General features: G+C 42.0%; 1 long non-coding RNA gene across 4 annotated transcripts; it reads left to right on the forward strand.

Moving 5' to 3' along the window:
• Positions 1-1,500: 1,500 nt before the first annotated feature.
• On the forward strand, positions 1,501-4,775 carry LOC119311526. Of its 4 annotated transcripts, none has more exons than XR_005151097.1 (6): positions 1,501-1,988; positions 2,692-2,810; positions 2,900-3,411; positions 3,551-3,758; positions 3,847-3,904; positions 4,495-4,775. It is a non-coding gene; the product is annotated as an uncharacterized LOC119311526 (long non-coding RNA). The 4 variants fall into 4 exon arrangements; XR_005151098.1 differs by having other exon boundaries at positions 2,900-2,956; XR_005151095.1 differs by having other exon boundaries at positions 2,900-3,758.
• The last annotated feature ends 961 nt before the right edge of the window (positions 4,776-5,736 follow it).

Genomic DNA, 5,736 nt, shown 5'->3' on the forward strand with positions numbered 1-5,736 from the left:
TTGTATTTCTTTTCGTCAAAGACACAAAAAAGGTGCAGATGACAGGATCGATCCTATATCTCTGCGTAGGAAAGGTCAATGGATTTTGGAAAAAAAAGGTTCATCGCTTTTGAAAAAAACTCCATGAATTTGAAAGGAATCCACGCATTTCGGAAAAAAGAAAAAGGATAAAGAAAGAAAGAACACAAAAACAGAATAAAAACATCATGAGAAAAAATCACAAAGTGACAACAAATCCATGAACTTTTACTTAAATTCATGAACCTTTTTCCAAAATTGATGATTTTTTCTAATTTGTTAACTTAAAAAAATCAATGAACTTTTTTCCAAATTCGATGAACTTTTTTCAAAACAAATGAACCTTTTCAAATTGATTAACTTTTTTTTCAAATTCAAATAACTGTTTTCAAATTTTATGACTTTTTTTAAATTAATCTACAACAGTAGCATCAATTATACCAGTAGAACTGGATATAGCAACTAAACCATGATATTCCAACAAGGATGGCGGCGGCAGGGCTTCTTCGCTCCATCGCGCGTGGATCCGATGCGGGACGAATTTGACGGGCAAGGGCGTCGCGATGCGGAGAATCACGACAGCGCGATCCCGCTTCCTAGCGGCTACATTGGGAGGCGGGTGACGCAGATGTGGCCTCCAGTGTCGGGGTCCATTGGGTCTTGGTGGCGGCGGCTATCTCGCCAGATCCATCGTCCCAAGTACCAGGTGGCACCAGCTGCGAACAGCGACGGTTGGGATCCCTAGATGCCGGTCACGACCCCTACTTCCCGCGCGACGGCCACCCCTCCCAGGCTGCAGCTCGCGCCGTCCTGACCCGGGCGGCAAGCCCTGGCCGGCAAGCCGTCCCTGTGATCTTGCACGTCGTTCCTGGTCGGCCATGGCTCCCGCCGCCCTCTTCCTCCATCCTCGATGCTGACCAAGCAGCTTCGCCGTCCCTCTTCTCGACCTTCGCCCGCGAGCTCGAGCCTCTCCACATGCCATGGATGCGAGCTTCCCACACGCCGCCTACAGTCGGACTTAGGGAAGATGACAGACTTGAGACGATTTCGTCGGGAATCTCCCGATCTAGTTTAGAGGGAAGATGACGGCCGTGAGACGATTTGTAGGGACTTGAAAACACTCAATGACAACAACAATGCAAAATATGGTATCCTCTAAACATATGATGCCATGGATTGGTCACGTTGAACTACTTATACTTACCATACATATATACCAAATAACTGGGAAACAATGTATAAATAAGAAATATACAAATATCGACGGCGAGAACGTCAAAGAGGAGGGCGCCGCCTCTCCATGATTCTCGGATATGGTGGTTTTTTCACCGAGAAATAACTTTTTACAAACATATTTTAGTAACATTATTTTTATCAGCATATATGTGTTATATTGCTTTGAAATATTATTTTTTCACCAAAAAAAATAGAGTCTATTTATCCTTACCGCTAAACACTCTTCCTAACTATCCACGATTACTATTATTCTAAACCAAATCACAAGGCGTCTTCACGGGCGATTGGATCTGAGCTTGAGGCGGAGATGGTGGAGGACGGAGGCAGAGGCCGCCGTCTCTGCCGGTCGACGACGGAGAAACGGCCGCAACCGAGGAGGACGACCATGGAGGGGAGGTGCTGCCTCGATCCGGATGAGGGGAGCAGCAGCTGCGACCTCGATGCGGATGAGGAGAGCAGCAACCGCGCCCATGTTCTTCGCGGCGCGGCGGCCGGCGGCCTCGGCTAGGAGCTTTGCCCTCTTATTCCCGCGCGGTGCAGCAGCGACCTGAGGACGAGTTCGAGGCACAGTGGTGGTTCCGGCACACGACGCCGGGGGAGGCGGTGGTGATTCCTTGCCTCGTCTGTTCTCCTTATCTGAGGTCCGTCCGACGGCCGATGCACACCCGACGTCGTCATGGAGGCTCCGACCCCGAGGCACCCTCCTTGCTTCCTTCTGGTTGCATCTCCCCCTGGTGAGCTCCTTCTTTCTTCAGTTCCTCGTAATTATTTTTCATTCTGCAGTAGGGTATGGGTGTCCGGGTCTCTTTTAACTTAATCCCCACAAATTCTCATATTGCTATGTGCATATTCTATTTTATCCATGCCTACACGGTGCACAACAGAACTCCTAGCAGGCTTGCAATATCACGCGTAAGGAAAGATGTGTTCCTCTCTGGCTAGCACCTGCTCGATCAAATGCCTAGCCATTTCAATCGTTTTATTGTAGGAAATATAAGGTGCACCCAAATAGGAGGCCATTCTGTGCAGCCTATTCTTTTTAGTTCTAGGAATCCTATGGTAGAGGGTGGTGTTAGTTCTATAAATAACTTTCAGACATTTGTAGTTTTTCAGGTTGTAGCGTGACAACTTTGATCAAAATTTGTTTCAGTTGACTCTACATTCCATTCGTTGATTTTGTGTTCTTAACTGAAAGTAGAGTTTGTTGATGTAAGTGACTTGGATTAGTATTCTTCTCTTTGCTATGCTAATATTCACCTTGTTCAGTTGACCCCACTTTCCGTTCGCTTGATTTTGTGTTCTTAACTGAAAGTAGAGTTTGTTGGTGTAAGTGACTTGGATCAGTATTCTTCTTTTTGCATATGCTAATATTCACCTCTAACAGCTGCTAAAGTATCATGGCATTATATCAAACTCTGCTCTACCCAAATTTTCCAGGCCTGAAGAGAGGAAGAGTAGGCCGGCGGCAATGATCCAGTGACGAGCGCCTCCGTAGTGCAGATACTTTGGATCTATGTGCTTTGGCCAAATTGGTCGAGCCTGAGACTGATTGGAAGGTAATATTGTTCATGCTCTTCGGTGATGAGATTGATTCACTTTCTTCCATATTAAAAAATCAAACTAAATGCTCTTATATGTATTACAGACCTTTTCTGATATCCTTGAATTAGCCGTGGAAGGCAGAGGAAGTAGAGATAAAAATGTATCATGCTTTTCTCTTCTTTTAAGCATTTCATCTGTTTGATTCATTTTAACAGTAAAACGATTTCCTTTATTCATACATGATTTGGAAGTGACTCTCACTCATGTGAGGTTTAGCATTAGGGACATTTCCATATGTTTACTTTGAGCTCATTTTATCATCTTTTTTGTTAGCGCCTTCCTGTTCTTCATTCATGTTAGACAGCGGTCCATGTACAGACCAAGAACAAAAAACTGCTTATGAATGGTTTGAGTGGAGGTATAAACAAATTGTGGTCTTTTGGCTAATTGGTTGGATGACTACTTTCACTTTTTACCTTGCACAAAATAATCAATTCCATGGTTTCCCTTTATGTTTTTTTCTCGCAAATGCCATTGAAAGCTCTCCATGATTTCTAATGCTGGCCATTTTGTTGGTTCATTGTGGCACAATTGGAAGCAGCCGCATATAAATGTGTAGGTGGCATCATGATTTGGGACACTATAGCGACATTTTGCTCATATCATAGTGCATACAACCTTTTTCACATGTGTTATCTTATTGTACCATGGATATGCACTGCTTATGTATATTCATTTGTTGTGTGCTTTACAGGACAGATGGGCCTGGAAGATACACCAGAAACAGAAGAAAATTTTCTCAAAATTGCGAAAGAGCGATATAGAGGCCGGTGATCAACTCTAAAGCTCCACTTATAAGGCATACAAAACAGATGCAGCTAGATTGGCTAATCTGCCGGAAGATTTACTACCGGAAGAGTGAATGGATGATTGAGTACTTTGGCACTGATTCAAAATTTCAGGTTATCTTTAAGATCACTCTTTGTCTACTATGTGTTAAAATGAAATAGCTTTTTTGACGGGTTATATTTGGTTTTGATGAATTGATAGGAACACAACCGAAGCTAAGAACGGAACATGGTCTAACACAGAGTCCCAGGATGTTTAAGTGAGTACACTGACTTTTGGTTATTCTATAGTTATTCAATGATGTGCGTTCGGCATGCTTCTGCATCAGCTGGGATTATTCATGTGTTGGATCGTGTTATTCTTGTTTCATCTTTTATAGTGTCAATATTGATGCGGCACCTATAATTGTTCTTTCCGCTTTGAGGACAAAACACATTAAGAGGTTGAAAACAAAGAAACTGAAATTCATGGTCCACTTTCAAGTGAGCATGTCATTGGCCTTCATAATTAGCTAGCTGCTTCTTCTCTTTCATCATGCGTTGCTGCTGCATTGAGTCACAACTTAAAAAAATGAATATGTGCTAGCTAGGGACATGAACTTAATTGAAACTATAGATTGAGTCACAGCTTAAATCAATAGCGGAAGCTTTAAGTACATGTACTTGTGCATACGCTTTAGACATTTACACTTGTAAGATTGTTCTGACCCCTCAGTTACATGCTTGCTGACACAGTATTACTCCTCCAGTTAGTCTGGCAATAGTTCTTTTTAACAATGGGGCTGGAATAATTGTATGGCATATGTTATGTTGGACTCATCAACTAGTTTTTTTTATTTCTTGATTGCAGGATCCAAAGAACTAGCTCGACGTGACTCTAGATCACGGACAGTTTAGTCTTGGCACTTAATTGGGATGGCTAAATTACATTTGAGTTTCATTTGATGGATATTTACTATGAGAATTATGAATTTTATTAATGTACATATTATACGTATGGTTTTGAATATTGTAATTGAATGTCTGTATTTTTTTTAGGTTGCAATAGGCTATTGCCACAACCTACTTTTGGTTGCCACATGTTAGCAGCACGAAAATTAAAATTGTCGCAATAGTTTCTCGCTACAAACATTTCACCCGTTGTGATACCTACTTATCACCACAAAAACTATTATGTTGCAATTTCTTGTTACGATGACCGGAATATTTGTTGCCATAAGTTAATGCCACAAATGTAGCGGTTCGTGGCAAAATACCTAATGCCATGTAAACAAGGATTGCTGCCATAGTTTGTTGCCACAATTGACTATTGCCACGAAAGAGTATGCACCACGAAACGAGCGTCGTTGGCATAAGTTGTTGCCACAAATGTCTATCGCCACGAGCTATCAGTCGCCACGATTCTTTACATGTTGCATTAAAGCTATCTCCACAAAGCAAATTGTGGCATCAGGTGAGTGTTGCCATGGAAAAACATGTGGCGACTTCCCACATGGTTGTTGCAATAGCACACTTTATTGCCACGATTGCTTTTTTGTGGCAATAACCTATTACCATGCGTCCAGTCGCAACGGCTGTCAACGAACGATGTATTGTGGCAATATGTACTTATCGCCACAAATCGGCATGTATTGCGACGAACGATTTTGTTGCAATAGACCCGTATCCTTGTAGTGAAAGTTGCTAAAAATGATTGGAAAGCATCCAAGAATGATAATATAACAGCATGGAACAATAAAAAATTATAGATATTTCTGAGACGTATCACACCGCTCCCGTTTTGATGACTTGAGCATTCATTGTCATATTGCTTTGCATGATCGTAAGATAGCTAGCATGATATTTCCATGGCTTGTCCATTTTTTATATCATTGCTATGCTAGATCATTACACATCCTGGTACACTGCCAGAGGCATTCATATAGGGTCATACTTTGTTTCAGGTATCGAGTTGTAAGTAAATAGAAGTGTGATGATCATCATTATTCATTATTAGAGTATTGTCCCAGTGAGGACAGGATGATTGAGACTATGATCCCCCACAAGTCGGGATGAGACTCCGAAAAAAAAAATAGAGAGAGACAAAGAGAGA

This window comes from Triticum dicoccoides, chromosome 5B (genome assembly GCF_002162155.2).
Source record: "Triticum dicoccoides isolate Atlit2015 ecotype Zavitan chromosome 5B, WEW_v2.0, whole genome shotgun sequence".
In the NCBI taxonomy this organism is placed as follows: Eukaryota; Viridiplantae; Streptophyta; class Magnoliopsida; order Poales; family Poaceae; genus Triticum; species Triticum dicoccoides.